At 41.8% G+C, this 21,155-nt stretch overlaps 1 long non-coding RNA gene across 1 annotated transcript; it reads left to right on the forward strand.

The window, feature by feature from the left end:
* The first annotated feature begins 745 nt into the window (after positions 1-745).
* On the forward strand, positions 746-19,485 carry LOC121169361. Its single transcript, XR_005885845.1, has 3 exons — positions 746-756; positions 2,735-2,738; positions 19,398-19,485. It is a non-coding gene; the product is annotated as an uncharacterized LOC121169361 (long non-coding RNA).
* Positions 19,486-21,155: the final 1,670 nt, after the last annotated feature.

Raw genomic sequence — 21,155 nt, forward strand, 5'->3', positions numbered from 1 at the left:
ACCAACTCTCACCCACTCTGATTTATGCTTGAACTAGTAGGAACAATCAGCCCAGCCTGGCTTTTCCCTGATCTAGCTTACATGATCTAGCACACATGTATTGTAGCCCTGCCTAGTCTGGTCTGCCCCCATCCCAGCTCACCCTTCCCAGTGAGAGTAGCCGTCCAGCAGGGGAGTAACCCCATATTCCCCCTGCCGGCTCCGCCCGCTCCCTTCCTTGTTCTCACATGTGCTGGTTGGGTACTGCAGTCCCTTCCAGTACAGGCAACCTCACCTCGGCATTCCATAATGTGCACTGGTTTTTGTCACGACCAATCTTGGCTCAACCAGCACTCTGTTCAGGTGCTTGGATTCACCAGTGGTTGACGTGAACTGATTCAGCCTGGTCTGCCCCCAGCCCATGCCAAATGTATGCCAGTGATAAACTTTCCATGGCCTGTTCTGGGCTGTTTCCTTTCATGCTTCTTACACTTACCTGCAGGGTCTGTGTCCTGCCAGAGGAGTTGCCCAGGCTCCTCCATCAGAATCTCTCCCAATGTCAGATTTCACATATACCAGGGGGTCCATGAGCCAGCCCTACTCAGTTCACCTATTGTCCTAGCAGGAACAGTGGTTTTTCCTAACTGGCCTTAAACCCAATCTGGTTCTTACTGTTGGATGTTTCAGCACAGCCATTGCTCATCCATACCCACATACAGCTCACACATGGCTTAGTAGGGGCTGAGACCTAGCCTAGTCTGTCCCACATCTACTCTGGTCCTCCAGAACACCAGACGGTGTTGGAGTCTAGCCTGTCTTGGTGTGTCCAGTCCCAGTCCACACTTGTGCTAAGTGAGACTACAGCCGTATCCTCATCAGAACGCAGCCACCATTCCAGTCCTGTGCTCCTTGGTGGGAACCTCAATCCAGCTAGGGTGTCCCCTTAGCTCCCCAACCGGGCCTGTTCCCAGCCATAGATCACGCACATGCCATTGGTTGCTCTGACTCAGCTTGGCAAAGTCCTTCACCTTTCCTGGCCCTTGCCTTAGACACTGTGGCTCAGCGTCCTGGCTCACGCAAACCAGTCGGTGTAGGAGCCTAGCTCGGCATGACCTGTGTTCCATCCTGATTTCTAATTTTGTTTGTGGGCTAATGTTTGTTCAGTCCTGCCGGGTCCACCCCATTCCATTACTAATCCATACACTAGCCAGCCATTGGAACTATTTTGCACAGCTTGTCCGATCCCCAGGTAGACCATGTGTTCACCAGTGGGAGCTATGACCCGCCAGGGGAGTTTCCCAAGTTCTTCCACTTAATCTTAACACTCCCAGACCCAGTTCTCATACATGCCAATGGGTTTTAGGCCAGGTCCTGGCGAAGTCTGGCCATCTATTTGGCCTTGTATGAGCTGGTGAACGTTGCAGCCCGACCCACCCCACACCCTATTCAGGATGCACATTTGGGTGCTGCTGCCTTGACCAGTCCAGATTGTTGTGGGTTCCTTTACCTGTGAGTGATGGCAGGCTCCTTGGTCACACCTAGTTTACTCCATAACCCCTTCAACTCTTGAGCTAACCAGTGGGGCTAGTATTTTCATGGGGTTTGGCTCACACATCCCCCCACAGAATCTACCCCCAGATATGGTTCTCTCGTGTGCTACTTAATTTCATGGCCCTGCCTAATATGACCCATTTCCTGATCCATCAACATGTCAGGTAACAGGATATGATCCTGCTGGACAAGCCCCGAGCCTTAGCTTTTGCATGGACTGGTGTTCGGTGATTACAAGTACTACACAGTATTTACAGGAGTTTGGTATATCAGTCTAATCCATAAAGATCATCTGATCCCTCTCCTCCAGCCTACTAGGTCTCATTACCCTCACTAACCTTCAAAGGAAAAGTTACTCTGTCTTTGGGAGTCTTTAGGATTGATTGACATCCCAGAAGTACAGTGGGCTTGACATGGAGATATCTAAGCAGCAATTCAAAGCCCAAAACCCCAGAGCAGGCCGCCGGTTGCCAGCAAGAGGAGCCTGGCGCCAAATGACTCACTGGCTGCCCAGGGACAGGTCACTGCATGGACGCTGTGGCTGGAATGAGAGCTCCTAGCATGGAGATGATCCCAGCCTGGCACCCTCCCAGAATATTATTTTAACTGTAATTTTCATCTCCCTAACAGCTAGTGTTGTTGAACATCTTTTCATGTGCTTGTTTGCCATCTGTGTCTTGTTGAGTGAAATATCCCTTCAGATATTTTAACTTTTTTTTTTTTTTTTTTTTTTTTTTTTTTTTTTTACAGTTGGGTCACTTGATTTCCTTTTACTGGGTTTGCAATGTTCTTTACAGGATTTTGGTAAAAGCCTTTTACCAGATAAGTAAATGAAAATTTATGTTCATACAAAAAGCCATATAGAAGTGTTTATAGTGGCTTTATTCATAATTGTTTAAAGCTGGAAACCATCCAAACATCCTGCAACTGATGACTGATTAAAAAATTATAATATATCCATAAAATTGAATACTCCTCCACAGTAAAAATGAATGAACACCTGATTAATAGCACAGGTGAGACTCAAAAGTTTTATGCCAATCTAAAGAAGTGAGGATTAGAATGTTACATGTTGTGTGATTCCACCACTTGCCAGGAGCTATGGGGCAGGAACTGGATTCACTACAAAGGGGCAGAATGAGGCAATGAATGGTTGTACATCTTTATTTTGTTGATGGTTAACATGAAACTAGCATAGCAGCAGTTGAGTTTTATGTAAGTAAACTATGCCTCTGCTTTCAAGAAAGGAAAAAAATAGCAGTTAGTGGAAGGATAATGAAAGAAAGTAAACCTTGCATTGTGGTCCTGCTGTGGCTGCATTTCAGAGGGCATTCAACGACCTTGGACATTCAGTTAGTCTTTAGGATCCTATAGGAAGTTTAGCCCTGTTTTCAGGATGTCACAAAGGGAAAAAATGCAGTCTTGTGGATTTTAACTTGTGGAGAATTGTTAATGCAGCAGCCTTAGGCCTTTGGTGTGTGTGTCTGAGAGCCATCAAGCGAGAACGAGAGAGCAAGAGAGCGAGAGAGTGAGAGAGAGAAAGGAGAAATGAGCTGGATCTTCTTTTACTGGTGGTCATGGTCATTCACTCAAAACTAGTTTTCTCTTCACTCTTCTTCCACACGAGTGGAAGGGAACCAAAGTATTGTTGCCTTCCTGGGAATGCAATAACAAAAAGCTGGAGTCAGAGCCAGGAGCATCTAAGCATGTAAGGCATCTTAGCTGGTGCCTTAATTGCTAGGCCAAATGCCAGGCCCCATGAAATTCTCAAAGATCTTTCATGTGCATGATTTTCAAAGTTTTTTTTGTTTGTTTGTTTGTTTGTTTTTGTTGCATCAAAACAAAGTTATCTTTTAATTCAGTTTTCCACGGACTTTTTGAAGTTCCTTTCAGTACCCCTTCCTCACAGCTTATTTCCTGTGAGCTTTCCTATTTAGGTGAATTTGTTCCATTCTTGCCATCTGATATGCCTTACCTTCTTTGATTCCCCTTACCTTTGATGGGTAGAATTGAACCTATATTTTCAAGATATTGGAAGATGGGCCTGGACTTCTGGCTTTGAGGCAATGTAAAGTAGTAGTTAGGAGCATTGAGGCACCACATTTGCTGATGTTTGAATGCCAGCTCCTCTGTATATTGGCTGTGTGGTATGCACAAGTTAGTTCTAAGTTTCAGTTTCTTCATGTATAAAATTCATATAAAAGTATCACCTACCTGGTTTTGTTATGAGGAGTATGAATGACTTCGTTATTTAAAGAGCATGGTACATAGGTAGCCCCATGTAATTATGGACTGCCTTTGTTTTGGAAGCAACCTTAATACTTCCAACTGATTCTAATTACATGAGCTATATATATATATATATATATATTAAGAGATATGTTGCTTCCAACGTATCTCCTATTACCATTAGGAGAGGCAGGAAATATGTGGTGGTATTTATATTCTTCCCATTCAGGTATGTCAGAGAGATCAGACATACTGGTGCTATAATGAATTCTAACCCAACTCTGAAAATGCATCATTTCAACCTTCCTAATAGGACTCTCAAAGGGCTGCATAGATAGGGTGGGGGAAGGGTGAGCCAGCTGCTGTATGGACTTCTCTGAAGAGAGCCCTTATAGCTGGCCTCTTCCACTAGCAGCCATTTGATATTCTAGGCAGCTGCCTGACACTGCACTTTGGTGCCCCTCAGTGTAATTAACAGGCATGCATACAACTGCCTTGTCAAACACTTGGTCGGGCTTGGCAATGGATGCTACAGAGGCAGGGTGGTAGCAGGCATCACTCACCTTGGGCAATGAGCCTTCCTAACAGCCTGGTAATAACACTGCAGCTGTATCTTGAGCACATATGTAAATAGTGTGCCTGCTGATTTCTTAGAGGACTGTTGAAATCCCTCAATTCATAATGAATTCCAATTCTCTAGCTTATATGATATTATCACTAGCTTGAACACCTCCTGGATGTTATCAGAGTCAGCTGTGATTCTTTAGGTTATTTTTTTTTTCCTTTTAATTCTCCTCTAGACCACACAAAGAGTCTTCCATTTCTGCTGCCGCTGGCCAGCTAAATCTTGTTCAGGGAAGGAAGTGTTAGAGGAACTATGATGCCAAGGTAAAAACACAGGTCTGGGAATCAGCAGACCTCCTTTGTTGTTCTGGCTCATTAGTTCTGTGACCTTGAGAAAGACATTTACTCTCTACAGACCTTTGGAGAAATACAAAACAAATAGATATATAGGTAACATATATTCTCATAGATGAACTGTATAATGGAGATTAGTATACCATGAAGTGAAGATACGTTGTAGTACACATCTCTACCCCCAAATAAAAGGAGGACTTCCAATGATGAACAGTTAAATATACCTTGACAATATGATACTAAGTTTTCTATGTTTGTCAAAATCTACAGTGTCATAATACACTTAAATAGCAGAATACGACACTTGTGACTGCTGCTGAGGGACTATACTATTGTAATAATATGGGGGGAACCTGGGAATGTGGAGAAAGGTGAGGTGGAAGGGGGATTCCCCATACTTATAAAACTGTATCATGAGAAAAAAAATACAAATGAAATGGTTAAGCTGGAAACGAACTTTCTGGGGATATTTGTGGCCCTGCGAGTTAAAACTCAAGCCATTTTACGGACTCTGAGTCTGGATGCAATGGACTTTTCCCAAACTCCCCTCATTGCCATATAACCAAGTCTTATGCAGAATAAACTTCTAGTTTACCCTAATTTGCAGTTTTCTTGAAGTTACTATGTAATCTGAACATGGAATTGTATTCAGAATGCTACAGTTGTTTTTGGTAAACAACTCAAACACGACAAAATGGAACCCAAGGATTAATTTCAAGCACACACTTGTCATTCCACTTGGGCTACATGCCTACCCTGCATTTGCTCACCTAGGTGGCCTTTTTCATGCTTTATCTGTCAGTTGTCTGTCTAGTGTGAGAAATACTTGGTTTTAGCTGGACTCATCTAACTTATTTCTTTTTAGGAGATATGTCCTTTCACACCTAGGGCTTTATACCAGAGAGAGAGAGAGAGAGAGAGAGAGAGAGAGAGAGAGAGAGATTGGCCTCTGGAAATATTACTGGATGCCTTGTGCATGTACTTACCCATTTGCAGTCAGGGAGAGGAGAACACCAGGGGTAGTTCAGTTGGGGTTGGTGGTGGCTAACAAGAAGACCAGCAGGCTTAAGGTGTGTGTGGTTAGGAGGCTGAGTCTCCATAGACCACAGTATTGCTGATTATGCCTTGAGAAATGGGTATTCTTTGAGAATAAGAACCAATTGTGTGCATCTCTCCACAGTTATGCATTCAGTGATGACCAGTTTGTACCTTTTGAAATTGGCTATGTGTAAATGACCAATGTCACTGTGTAAACCAGTAAAGACTACGAATCAGGGGTACTTGTATTTTAGAGTGATTTTCCACCTACATGTTTTGAGTTCATGGGCTCTTTTCTCTGTCATTTCCAATTTGCTCTTAATCCTTTAGAATACATTTTTAATTTTGGTTGCCTTGCTTTTTAATTAAAATGTTAAATTTAGAAAGTATGCCTTTTATTTCTTTTTTTCAGGTTTAACACTGTCTTAATTATTACAAGAATGTTTGCAATTGAGTGAAAGAGCATTTTTCTATTTTAAACTGTACCATTTTGATCCTGGCATCTGTTGATTGTATATTCTCATGTAAATAGAGATTTTCCAGGTTATTCCTATGCCAAGTAGTTTTTCAGTTGCATTGTGGATTTTGAATATTATGTTTTAAGACTTTGGGTTTTGTGTAAGTCCTATGAAAAAAACGATATTTTACTAGGTAATTTTGACCCAGGTATATTTGGGCTGCAATTTGCAACCCATTTCTGTAGGTTGTGATTGCAATTTTAGTTTTAAAATGTTGGTTATTTGGATCTGTGCCACATGAATGCCTCCAATGATCAGATTGGGAATTGGGTACTGACCTATGTTGTGGTTCAGTTCTAGAAGCTTTTGGTATAGTCATTAGGATTAGATTGATTAGGATCAGATTCATGCATGCACAGCTTGGAGATGGTTGCCTTCCTGAGCGCCTACCTCTCTGCAAAATCTTCTGAATATTTTGTGGTTTCCTGGGGCTCCTTTTTGTGGTCTATTAGCCTGAAATCAGGGGTTTTAGTTCTGGACTATGCACATTTGTGAGTATGCTCATTTCCAATGAGAGACAAAAAATAGCAACAGGGAACACTGGGGAAGTTGCCTGCCCTTTTGTTATCACAGTTCCACCTTAAAAAAAGAAAGTAGTTCTTCTTGCTTTACCTGAGCCAGTATAAAACAGCTTCTTCTGGAGCTTCCTCTGTTTGAATTAATGCTCACTATCAAGTTTCAGGCTGGGGAATATTACTGGGGGTGAGCTGGGGGATGTGATAAACTCACCATCAATTCGGTGAAGCGTTGATTTTTGTTTTTTTTTCTCCCAATCTGCTGGGTCTATTAACATTCAGCATCTTTGAATAGCTGACCCATGAGTTTGCTCCAGATTCTATAGCTGATTCAGTGGGGTAGAGTTCACTGACTTCATCTTGTCTTCAGCCAAGGGCGTAGTATTATTTTCTTTCCCCTGGAGATCCAGCTGTTAAACACGTATCAGCCCACTACTAGCTGATTCTACCAAGTATAGCTCTTCATGGATACTTTCACTTTACTTGCATGGGGGCCTTCTGTTTTCTGACTCTGAGCAATAGTTTGTCAGTCTGAGCCCCAGAATGGGAATTATAATAGTGTATACCTTCCTGGGTTGTACAAACAGGTGAAATAATGCTATATTTAGAACAATGCTGAGAATATACTGTGTGCTCAGTAAGTGGAAGCTATAATTATTTTTTGAAAAGAATCTTGGTGTGTCTCAGTATCTTTCATGAGTGGAGAGGTATATATTTAGCTAACTCATACCCTAGAGCTGGGAAGAACTTATGGCATAGTGGTTTAGCACTTCCCCTTTGGAGCCAGCTGGGAAATCTCCCGCTCAGATACTTCCTAGCTATGTACTATTGGGTAAGTCACTTCACCTTTCTGTGACAGCAGGAAAGTGGGAACAGTGATAATTTATACTTCATGGGATTATTAGAAAGCTTAATACATGAAAAATACACGTCAATAACTGTGAGCTAGTAATAACATGTGTCACCTTGATTTAATGTCAACTGCGAGCTACACCATGTAGGACTATTTAATGTGTATTTTATAGATATAATGCCATAAATGGTTGATTATACATACCTTCTCTTCAGGAGACATCTCACTGCACAGCCATCTGGTCTTTATAACATTGTAGGGCCAGGCGCCACTTTCTGGATCTACTTTATTTTTTGATTTTTTAATTTTCATGATGTAATTATATAGGCTCAGGAATCTGCTTTATTATCTAAACATGCTTACTGGACTTTAGCAAAAGGAAACTAATGATAACACAGTTAATTTCTGCAGATTGAATAAACTCTGTGTCACTTCCTGCTTATAGCTATAGCCTTTAGTTTTCTTCAAGTTCAATTTGTGGCTTTTTGACTTACCTTTCTGTGAGTTGGGCTGCTCAATCAGTGTTTTCCGCAGGACAGCAAATGTGTTGTTACTGTTGCAAATGGTTGCTGGAGGCAGAATTATAAGAAGTAGTTTTGCTAATACATTTTTTTGAGGTTTGTCTGCCACCCTCTTTTTCCAGGAGAATATTGACTCTAGTTTTCCTCATTGGGTGTCTGGTTGTATTTTATTTTATTTTTAAATTATTTTATTTTATTTTATTTTCATGATACAACTTCATAGGCACAGGGATTTCCCCTTCCACCTCATTGTTATATTTAAATTTTCTTTGTGTTAGTCTTTTTGATTTGGAAATTTCTCTGTGATTTAAGTGTGTTGATTTTCCATTTTAGAGTTTTGGTGAAAAATGGCTATAGTATTTGATAGTTAAAGCAACAGCAACAAAACTGTTAATGTGATATGATACTATTGTAGATGTCCCCAGCTTCTACTGCCTTCTAGGAAACAGCATAATATAATAAACAGAACTCTGTGTGGCAGTCATAAAAGCTTATGTCTAGTCCAGGATCTATCCCTTCCTTTCTTGGAGTCCTAGGGAAAGACATATCAATGCTCTAGGCCCCAGATTCTGTCACTTAAATACGTTGAAGCTAGGGGCCACAGCAACAGAGATGAGCTAAGGCCATGACAGAGCAGATGGATACCAGCGACTGCAGAGCAAAGCATCAGTGACCAACCAGCAAGAGCACAGGATGCTGCCAGGGGCCCTGTTGGGGAAATGAGGGTTTTGAGGATCTGCTTTCTAACCAAACTTGCTTGTTCTTTTATCATTGGGTTGGTGGAATCACTGACAACAGGAGTCCTGTATGAAACATAAAGGCTTAGGTCCACTTAGCGTCAAAATTTGGAGATTATTGTGAGAGCGACTTGGGGCAAAGCAGGTGCAAGGATATTGCTAAAGCTGCCATTGTTATACTTGGGTGCCCCAGACAGGAGGAACAAAAATTGAGTCAGTTAATTGTGCAGTTTTGTTTCCTCATTTCTGAAGTGAGGATAATAATATCTCCTTGGCTAAGTGCTCAGAGCCGTTGTGAAGAGCAAATGTGGCAGTGCCTATGAATATAGCCCTGATAGCACTCCCAAGTAGAAATACTATAAGCCATGTTAGGGCCCCATTGGAGGAAAATCCACTCATTTTCTGGCTTTTCCATTGTGTATATCAGTGCCTGAATTGGGATCCTGGTGCTTGCACAGTGGGCATTTAGTCGTTAAGCCGTTGCACCTTGGGAGCCTACATCCACATGGGAGACCCTGTAAAAGCTCCTGGCTCCTGGCTTCAGATTGGCTCAACTCCGGCCATTGTGGCCACTTGGCCACAAGCTAGAAGATGGAAGATATTTCTCTCTTGTCTCTTCTTCTCTGTGTAAGTCTGCCTTTTCAATAAAAACAAGTAAATCTTTTTTTTTTAATCCTTTACTTTCATTTTACTTGAAAGAGAGAGCTTTCTCATTTACTGCTTCATTCTTCAAACCCATCCCTTGCAGGGATGGATTAATCTGAAACCAGGAGTCCAGAGATCAACTCTAGACCCAAGTATCTGAGCCATAATCTGTTATTTCCCTGAGTACGTTGGTGGGAAGCTGGATCAGAAACAGAACAGCAGGGATTCCAGCCAGGCACACTTGGCAGGGGATATAGGCATCAAGAGTAGTGACTCAAGTGCTATGTCCAAAACCTGAACTAGACACCAGAATCTTAACTGTGTTTTCAGGAAATGTCCAAATAGTCCAGTTAACATTACTGAGTTATGATGGTTTGACTTTTGATTTTTCCATTACAGTTATGTGAAAGTAATGCATATTCAATAGAAACCATACTGTACATTTTTGCTTCTGATCTTTTGCCAGGCTGTTGGTATACAGTATGATGCTCTATCATGATGCTGACCATGATGACAATGACAACTCCTAGTCAACCCCATGATCACAAGGATCAGCAGCTACTAGTGTACAGTATACTGTGTTGCCAAGCTGCAAGGCTGGATATGGTAGGTATATTAAATGCATTTTAATTTGTGACATTTTCAATGTATGAACTTAGCAGGATGAAACTCCATTGCAACTTGAAATCTTTTCTTGAACACAGCAAAAATACTTAATTGAAAATGTTTCAGTGTAGGCAACTTTTATATAACATTGGATATAATTTAAATTGGAGCATAATTCTCTGCAAAAACCATAGATACTACATTGTTAACATTTTAATTTCCAATGTCTCCTTCATTCAAAAATTAGAGAAGACCTTAGCTCAAGAAACTTAAATTCTGATACATTTTGGATTTCCATCCTTTTTCCATTACCCAAGTTCTACAGATCCTTTTTCTATGTGTCCTGTGCTGTTTTTATTTCATGTCAAAATGCACTGGGAAATTTTTTGTTTTTTTATTAAGATACTTTCTAATTGATAAAGGAAATTTGCAGAAATTCAGCCAACATTTATTGTATTGGCTATGTGTTGTAATTAAGCTAGAGAGTGGGGCTACTGAGATCTAGAAAAATATTCCTATTCTAAAGGAACTTTAGAGATTAACAAAGGAGCCACATGATTACTGTAGTGAGATAAGTACTCTGATAGCTTCATAGAAGGCCCTATGAGAGCCCAATGTATTTTGTTGATGGAATTGGTTGACAAAACTGATTCTGGGAAGGCTACCACCGAGGAAGTAGATTTAGTTGTCCTGGAGAAGGGGGATTGGTGAAGGATTTTCCAGGCCAAGGAAGCAGTATGTGCCAAGATACTGGGGCACTGGAGAGCATAGCTCTATTGGGAGCTACAGTAGTTTTATTAATTCAAGGGTAACTATTAAGGAGTAGTCTGATGGGAAAGGAGACTGAAAGAAAAAGCATGGGCTAGATTATGAAGGACTTTGGATATCATACTGGAAGTGAGAAACTAGTAAAGGTTTTTAAGGAATTAACTTGACCAGGTTTGTACATTTATTTGAGAGTTAAGGTATTGAAAGGAGATTCAAGATGTTCAAGCATAATTCACCAGGCATGGTCAGAAAACATGGGAGAAACCCAGCTTCCATCTAGGAGATGGCATAGCAACCAGGAGAAGGTGGTAAAAGTGAGGATAGAGATTCAAACTTGATTCTGCATGTGTGATCCAATTAGTAACTAGCGTCTTTGGACAATCTTACATAAGTGCTGTGAATATCAAGGACTGAAAAAAGATCCTGGATTTGTCACAAATGAAGTTACTAATGCAAGAGCTAAAGATATGGATAGCAAGAAGTGACCTGTGCTCTCACATGCAGAATCCAGGAGAGCTAGAAGGTACAATATGTTGAGGCCAAATCCGTGACAGCTATTTTGTTGTTGTTCTGCTTTGCTTATATTAAACAGCACAAATTGGAGTGTGTGTTTTATTTGGCCTACAACATTGCAAACACTTTGGGTCAACAAGGAAAGTAGATTTTACATTCTAAAAATTTAAATTTCTGCTTTTTCTCCTTTTAAAGATTTGTTTTTCAATTTATTTGAAAGGTAAAGTGATACAGAAATAGAGTTAGAAAGAGACTGTTCATCCCTTAGTTAACTCCCCAAATGGCTGTGGGAGTCAGGGCTGACCCCTCTGATTTCTCTTGAATATCCAGTACCTCCAGTACCTCTGGCAATATGGGGCTTGGTAATGTTCTAATGAACTAATGATCATGTTGGTCAGATGAGGCTAAGTGGTTACTGAACCCTTTAAAGATAGTGTTTACTGAAAAAAAACTAATGCTGACCTTCCAACCTTTTGCAGACCTCCGTTTCACACCAGCTGTGCACAGGCTGCCACACAATTTCTTTGCCTGCTTGGCCAGTGTGAGCTTGAGTTTATCATTTCCAGCTTCTCCCATGCTTGGTTTTTGTGGAGATTTGGGTAGTTAGATTGGGCATACAGGATGGATTTTTTTTTAATCATTATAGTGAGGGGGTTAGGTCATCAACTGAGAAGAAAGGATGTGGAGGACAGATCAGGTTTCAGGAAGTGGCTGGACCTTTCACTGTAGCCTTGATAACATAAAATTAATCTGTAAGGGTGGTACCTTTTGGAAGGTGTTTTGTAAAATATTTGTTATTGCTCTGTATTGTCACTGTTTACATGAATCTCTTTCCCCTCACCTGGAGATGCTCTTCTAGTCAAGAATTATACCTTTTCCTTGGCTATAGGTTGGAAATAATAGAAAGTACTAAATATATATGTCTTTGTTGGGAGAAATGAGACAAGGAGTAAGACATCCCTCAGGGCTATTGGGGGACTAGTTGAGGCAGTGCATGGCAAAATGCATAACACTGAGCCTAGCTCATAGTAAACATGCAAATCTATTTTTTAAAAATTTTATGTTATGAAAGCTTAAAGAGTAAGCACTCAGTAAAAGCTGCATGCCCTTCTTCCCTGTTCTTTTCTGATGTCCATATTTCTGGGAGATTCCTTTTAGACTATGGTATCAGAAGCTTTTATATGCAGCCTTTCCATATGATAGGTCACATGTTTATATTCGATGCATTAATGGTATGTGATGTGCCTACCATATATTCAAATCTGTAGCCAGCACTGTAGAGGCACCAGAGGCAAGATACAGTTCCTACTCTTGCTCATTGTCTGGTGAAAGGATCAGACCCACATTTACGGAGCTCTGTTTGTGGAGAGCAAACTTTTCTGTGTGCAGCCGGGGATTACAAGCAAAATGCCCCTGCCATTCAAAGAGGGAAAGGAGCCTCATGAGGTTCAGTAAACTAGGAAAGGCTTCTAAGTGAAAGTGATGCCAGACATGGCATGGAAAAGAATAGGAGCTTGCCATGTAGAAGTAGAGAGACTGGGAGGGCAGTAATCTGCCTGCACAGAAATTTTCCCTTGGATTACTCTAAACAATGTAGAGACACTACTTCTTCCTTTTGCCTACAGGTCTATTTACCCACTAAGAGAACTCTATATAAACTGAACAAAAGCAAACAGATATCTCAAGGTGTGACATTTAACTAGGTAATGCCACCAACTTATTTGAAACACTGAACTGTTATTTCTTTGTCCATAGCTGAATACTCAATCTGCAAATATTTATTGAGCATCTATTATATGCCAAACAGTGGTGCTGTTACCAAATACTGTGACATATAAAAACAAATGTAATATTGGCTAGGGCCTCACACAGACTCCATTTAGTGAGACACAAATGAAAATCATCTAATGTGCTTAGTCCAGTGGGAACTTTTTCAAAACACTGTGGAGTGTACAGATGGAAGATGTCATAAAGCAGGTAACATTCTTAATGGAAATGGATAAGAAAGTAAATTCTCCTAAAAGTAGAGAAAGAGAAGTAAAAATGAGCTAGCCTTAAGCATCACTAGCATAGCTTGACTGTCAGTGTAACCTTGTGGTTTGGTTGTCACAGTGTTTGTTTCACAAATGAGAAAATTGAGGGCTCAGAGACTGAAGGATTCATCTAAGGTCACTAAGCTAGTCAGTGTCAGAGTTGGACTTTAAACTCAGGCCTGTGTGACCCTCCATCCCACCCCCATTTAGCTGCCCTCTTATGGAAGAAGCAGGGATCTGTGTGGATGTGGAAAGGTATTTAAAAAGGAAGGAATAAAAGCAGTGCTGGAGAAGGAAAAGATTTAGGTCAAATGAGTCTCACTTCAACAATATCCTGACTTTGGAGAACGTTAGGTATGGCTATGTCCTTTTTTAAAAAAAAAAATTTTACTTTTTTTTTTTATTATCACTTTATGATACAACCAAAGGCCCTGGGATTTCCCTTATCCTCTCCCCAATTCCCTCCTGTCTCACTGAGTTCCCCTATATCATTGCTATAGTATAGTTTTTCATACACAGTCATGTGTATATTGACAATGGCAGAGAGTCCAGCATGCTGTTGTCAAAATATAGTAAACAGTTTCATTGGGAGTCCATCTTTGTCTGGCAGTAGAGATGCATAATGTACTGTATCCTTATATCTGGATGTGATAGTCTCCATCACATAGTTACTATACATCCCCTTACATGAAAACCCACAATACAAAACAAAATCAACAACAGGAATAAAAATAGAAATTTACAATGCCATGAAGTTAAATAACATGCTGCTAGATATGACAGTCTCCATTACATAGTTACTGTACATCCCCTTAAATGAAAAGCCACAAAACATAATCAACACCAGGAAAAAAAAGAAATTAACAACACCATGAGGTTAAGTAACATGCTACTGAATGACTAATGTGTCACTGAAAAAATGAAAAAGAAAATCAAGAACCTTCTTGAAGAAAATGATGCTACTGTATCATGTATGAGCCATTGAAGAATTTAATCAGAAGAATGAAAGTATTTGAAGCGGTGAAACTAACAAAAACAAAAACAAAAAAATCAAAATCCATGAGTTATAGTTTCCGCTGATCTTTGTTGGTGAAATGTGTCTCCTATAGGCAACAAATAGATGGGTTTTGTTTTGTAATTCAGTCTACTAATCTATGATGTTTGATTGATGAGTTTAAGCCATTTACATTCAGGGTTAATATGTATGGGTGATTATTTGTTCCTGTCATTTTACCAATGGGTTGTTCATTGGTTTAGTCATCTGCTGTTATTTTACTGAGATGTTCTTTGCATTTGCCTTTGGTTTTGTTTGGTGCTATTCCTCTTCTCTGTGAAGAGAACATCTTGAAGTATCATTTGTAGGGCATGTTTGGAAGAGGTATATTCTTTTAACTTTTCTGGACTATGGAAAATTTTATTTCATTTTCAAAGACAAAGGAAAGCTTTGCTGGGTATGTTATCCTGGGCTGACATTTTTTTTTCTTTTAGAAACTGGAATATGTATCTTCATTGTTTTCTGCCCTGTGGAGCTTCCTTGTGAGAGGTCTCTTGGGAGTTTAATTGGCATTCCTTTATATGTCAATTGATTTTTTTTTCACATGCACATTTAAGGATCTTTTCTTTATGTTGTATTGAAGAGAGCTTGATGATCATGTGTCTTGGTGAATATTATTTTTAGTCAAGCCTTTTGGGAGTTCTGTGCCCCTCCTGGATATGATTTCCCAATTCTTTCTTTAGATTAGGAAAGTTTTCCCTTATTATTTCATTAAATACATTTTTAAACCCAGCTTCTCTTTCTGCACCTTCTGTGACTCCCATGACTCTTATATTGAGCCTTTTAATAGTGTCTTTCAGTATGTATATATTGCCTTACACAGCTCTGCTTCTAGCTATTTGTTTGCTTCTCCCAGGTGACAGGAAATATCTTCTGATTTTGGGATTCTTTCTTCTGCCTCCTTCATTCTATTTTGGAGACTCTCCGCTGTACTTTTAGTTTGCTCCACTATATTGTTCAATTTTGATATATCAGCTTTCATATGATTCATATCCAGTGTGACATATTCCTTGAATTCCTTGAGTGCCTGTTTTACGTGCTTCTTGTTGTTGTTAAGAAGTTTTATAAGAAGTGTTTTGAATTCTGTATTCCTCATTTTCTCGATGTCTTCCTCAGTGAACTCTGAGGTTGGCAAAGGGTTTTTCTCCTTTGCAGGGGAGTTTTCAGTAATATTCATTTTGCCTTTGTTTCCTCTTTTGCTCTTTGTCATTGTACTTCTGGTTAGCAGAGTCTTCTCCTTGGGGCAGGTTTCTAAGCTGGGTCACCCACAGTTTGATTTTACTTATTGCAGTTGGTACATGGCTCTTTGTTTGCAGTCACGTGTGCCACTCCTCCAGCTAGTTCCAGGTCTGGGTTCGTATGTTAGATTTTCACGATGGTCTCAGTACCCCCAGCTCCTTGCTCACCACTCTCCACCTCCTGTGATACTGTGCTGAGTCTGCAACATTGTCTATACAACCTTTCTCCCACTTCTGGTTGGAGTAGTTCCTAGGATTAGTGAGATACCAGGTGTCCTATCTAGATAGCTAAGGTGTTGGTGGTGCTGATCTTGCCAGAACCTGTTGGCCGTTAGGTTTGAGGTCCACACAGACCTATTTTGACCCACATGATGCCATAGTCAGTATTATTTTCCTGTGGGAGCAGTGCAATGCACTGAGCTCAATGAGTTCTTGTTGATCTCAGAGCATGCCCAGCTCACTGTTGTCCCAACTGTCTTAAATCCTTTGCCACACTGTACAAAATGGCACCTGATATGCCACTACTAGAGTTCTTGATCTGCTGGCCGCCAGGTCTGAGGGCTACCTGGACCTGTCTTGTGTGGAACCTCTAGGATGCCACATTATTGCAGCTTGCTGAGTCAGAAAAGAGTTCACGCCCAGCTCAGTGCATGAACAATTCTGCCCCATAGCTCTTGTCTCCTTAAGCAAAATGGTGCTCAATATGGCTCTAGTGGGTGGACTGGGTTGCAAAATCCACCCTGTTCCCTCACCACCCATCTGGGATCTACTGCTCTGTCTCTTCTCCTGGTCAAATCAAACACACCATCCAAACAGGCAGTTCCTTGTCTGGGTTCACCTCCTGAGCTCTTTGGGTGAAAATCCCTTCGCACCTTGTTGCTGGTGTAGTTCTGGCTGCTGGTGGAGTTCAGATTACTGCTGGCTGAATGCTGCTGGGGTATCAGTCACTGTAACACCACATCATCTCTGCTGCTTTCCTGTGTCTGTCAGTCTCCAGGTACCCCTCTGCTATTGTTCTGTCCTCTCCTGCTTCCTGGAATGTGTTCTCTTTGTTTCACACTGGCTAAGAGTTCTCTTTTTAAATGTGTCCTTACTCTGTTCGGCCATCTTGATTCTGAGTATGTCCTTTTAGAACTGCTTTCAAAATTGGTGTTGCTCAGTGCCTGCTTTTATCAGCTATAAAATTCAGCTCAAGCATTTATTTACTAAATTGGCTGCCACGCAAGGGATTTGGACTGTTCAACCATCTTCAAAATAATTTGTACAGTGATAGATTGGAACAATTCTCTGAAGTTCACTTCAGCATTCCGTTTGCCAAAGTCACCAGATTGATGATGCTATTTCCTGTTGGTTATACTGAGAAAGAGACTTTGCGTGAGTGTAAAGGCTGCAGGGAACTTATTTTTCAAGAAATAGCTGTCTTGATACTAAGTACAAAGTAGTGTATATTTAATAGCTGCATTAAACTCTGTCATGAATGAGAGACAGTTTATATAAATGGTATATAAGGCATACAAATACATAGGATGATGGGAAAATCATATCTGTATTTATAAACCCATACACCTTTAATATAAACATAATGAATAGTTCAGCAAGTAGAATTTGTACTGTTGCATAACCAAGAAACCTGACCCTGTAGCAACAAAGTCTATCATAGTAGTTCCCTATTCTTAACAAACACAAACTTGCCACTTTTCTCCTTTGAGGAACTATATCTAAGGTCTAATGAGGTTAATAATGAAAAGAAAATCAATGCAAGTCTGCCTGATTTGCTGATGAGAACATGCCAAATATTAGGAGGCAGAAGCTGCAGCACTACAGGCAACAAGTAGTATCATCAAGGCTGGCATTATGACACAGCTGGTTAACTGCTACTTGGGACACTGGCATGCCATGTGAGAATACCTAGGTTCAGATCCTAACTCCAGTCCTGATTCAGCTTCCTCTTATTGCACACCTTGCAAGGCAGCAGATGATGGCTCAAGGACTTGGGTCTCTGGCACCTATGTGGGCAAACCAGATGGAGTTCCTGGCTTGGACTGGCCCTGACTATTGGAGGAGTGAAGGAACAAATCAAAGGTTAGAAGAGGTGCCTCTGTATCCCTCATTCTGCCTGTCAAATAGAAAAATTTACTTTAAAAAAATAGTCCCATAGACCCATACAACTGATAAGCTTCCCCACACACCTGATCTATTATTTTGGGTATATATATATATATATATATATATATATATATTCCAAAATTGCCAAGAGTTTTCAGTCTCTTATATGGAATAATATTTAACTATATCCCCTCTTTTCTGTATGACTAGCTGTCTGTTATCCTCGCTGAAATCTTTACCACATAACACATTATTGCAATAGCTTTTACGTTATAAACTCATTCCTAGCTGTTTTAAAATCTATCCATGCATAGCTGTTTAAAACCAAGCATTACTCTCTGCTTCTCAGTTATCTTCTACTAAACAAGTAATAAATGTGTACTTCCCCTAATTAGAAAACTAGCACATTTGTTGTTAAAATATACCAATTCAAATAGAGAAATATAAATGGAATAAAGTCACCTGAATTTTCGCTGTTGAGAGATAACCATTTTGTTTACATCTCTTCATTCACTTCTTGTGTGTATTTGTACACACATGTAATGTTATGATTTTTGATTGTCTGTTGCTCTCCATTGTATAACCAGTGTTGTTAATTGAGTGTGTATATGCTTTTGCCTCGCTCTTTGGGTTTATGTAACTGAAACTTAAAAACAAATCCTCATTTTAAAAAAGTATCAATTTATGGGCCCGGCGCGGTGGCGCAAGTGGTTAAACGTCCTCGCCTTGCACGCCCGGGATCCCATATGGGCGCCGGTTCTAATCCCGGCAGCCCCGCTTCCCTTCCAGCTCCCTGCCTGTGGCCTGGGAAAGCAGTCGAGGGCGGCCCAAAGCTTTGGGACCCTGCACCCGCGTGGGAGACCCGGAAGAGGCTCCTGGCTTCGGATCGGCATAGTATCGGCCCGTTGCGCTCACTTGGGGAGTGAATCATCGGATGGAAGATCTTCCTCTCTGTATCTCCTCTCTGTATATCCGCCTTTCCAATGAAAAGATAATAAAAAAATAAATCTTTAAAAAAGTATCAATTTATTTATTTTGCTTATTGCTTTTCTTTCATATTATTTTATAAATTTATTTTATCCTTGATGATGATTACATAGTTGAGAATGATGCATGCCCCATGTGGACCACCAATTATGGTGGGAAGGGTTGGAGAATGGGAGAAAGTGGATGGGTCGAAGAATGGGGGAAAGTGGATGAGGAAACTGTCTGCAATCTCCCTTTTTCTTCCTCTATCTGAGGAAAGTGGGAAAGAAGTGGATAGGGCTGTTCCTAGTAGCCCAACTGCATCAGTACCCAGGGATGGGGGATGACCACTCGATTTCATCCCAGGGTCTCCAATGTGGAGCATATTCCAAGGGTGCTGCTTAAGTGGTTTTTATAGTTCTGAGATACTTTGATTTTATTGCACCAAAGTTGAGGAAATCCTCCCAACCTCCATTGGCTGATGTAGTCCAACTTAGTCTCAATTCACCCAAATATGCGCCGTCAAAGCTGCCTGTGAGAGCTGTCCAATCTGCCCTCAATGATACTAGACGTCCTCATTTGCATCTAGGCATGCGGTTGACTGCATAGGCCTCAACAACTGAGGAGACACAGTTCTGAAACATGTACTCCAGGTCAGAACACAGATCTTGTGATATCCAGTGGTTGGAGTTCTGAGTCCAGTGATCCAGTTGTTGGAGGAATCCCCAAAGAAACCTCACCAGAGGTGAATCCAGACAGGACTGCTGTGTGTCAGCCAGTGTGGGATCTGGCTCAATCCATGAACTGCATCAGCCTACAGAACACACTGGTGGTTGTAGTCACCTGGTCAGTTCTGTCACTAGCCCCATCTTGTATGCAAACCAGTGGATACTGCAGCCAAGCCTAACCCTACTTACCACATACTTGGCCTTCACACACACCAGCAGGAACTGCAGCCTACTTGGGGTGACCCCCAATAACCACCACCAGGCTTGCCCCCAACCCTGGTTCTTGCACAGGCTTGTGTATACAGCAGATTTATCTAGTCCGTCCTACATCCCATTAAGCTTTTGTGCACATCAGTGAGCACTGGAGTCTAGCTCAGCCTGATCAATGCCACTATCTAGCCCACACTCATACTGGTGGGTGCCACTACCTGTCTAGCCAGGTCTGCCCCAGCCCTGGTTCCTTTGCTCACTGGTGAGAGCGGCCGCCTATCAGAGGGGTACCTACAATTCTCGTTAGGCCTACTCTCAGCCCTGAATCATGCACTTACCAGGTGGTTCTGCAGTCTAGCCCGACAGGACTTGCTCCCAGTCCCAGCACCTGCTAGTTGATGCAGCAAAGCATGACCAGCCTGCATTTACTCTGGCTCATGCACGCACCGGTGGATGTTGTCACTTAGCCCAACCTGACTGTCCTCCTAACCCAGCTCACATGCAAGGCAGCAGGTTTTGCAGTCCTACCCATCCTAGTCTGTCCTCAGTCCCAGTTCTCACACTCACCAGTGGGAGCAGTGACCCAGAGGGGAGTCCTCATAGCCTCCCTTCCAGGCTTGCCCCCCACCCCCAGGTCTTATGTGTGCTGTTGTATGCTCTGGCCCAATCTGGCATGGCCTGCCTTACCTCAGCACTTATTGTCACATGCTGCAGCCTGGCTTGGACCAGTTCCAGCTCATGCTGGTGGGTGTTGCAGCCTAGCCCAGCCTGGACAGTCCCCAGTCCTGGCCCTAATGTAAACTGGCTGGTGTTGTTGCCCAACACAGCCTTTCCTGCACCCTATCCTGGTTCTCACATCTGCCAATGGGTGTTATTAACTGGCCTTGCCTGGAACACCCCCAGACCTGACCCATATGCATGCCACTGGGTACTGTAACCTGACCTGGTACGAGCTGCTTTCAGCTTCCTATGGTCATCTGCAGGGACTACATCCTGAAAGAAGAGTTCCCCAAGCTCCCCTATCAGATCACCTCCCAATGGCAGATCTTGCACACACCAGTAGGTTCTTGGTGTAGTCTGACTTGGTCCACCTCCCGTCTGACAGGAACAGTGGCCTTTCCCAACCAGCCCACCCCCATTCTGGCTTTTACTGTTGGGTGCTACAGCCCAGCTCTGCCTGGTGCTGAGACCTAGCCCAACTCAATCTATACCCATTCTGGCTCTCAGGAGTACCAATAGGTACTAGAGCCAGTCCAGTCTGGCAAACCCTAGACTCAGTCCACACAAATACTAAACTGGCCACACCCAGCCTAGTTTTTGCTCCATTCCAGCTCTTGCACTCACTAGTGGGAACCATAGCCTAACTGGGGCATCCCCCTGCCCTCTCCCCCCCCACCCCCACCAGGCCACTCCCAGCCACAGATCTTGC

This window comes from Ochotona curzoniae, unplaced genomic scaffold, assembly GCF_017591425.1.
Source record: "Ochotona curzoniae isolate NIBS_2020 unplaced genomic scaffold, NIBS_Ocur_1.0 scaffold_1852, whole genome shotgun sequence".
NCBI lineage: Eukaryota > Metazoa > Chordata > Mammalia > Lagomorpha > Ochotonidae > Ochotona > Ochotona curzoniae.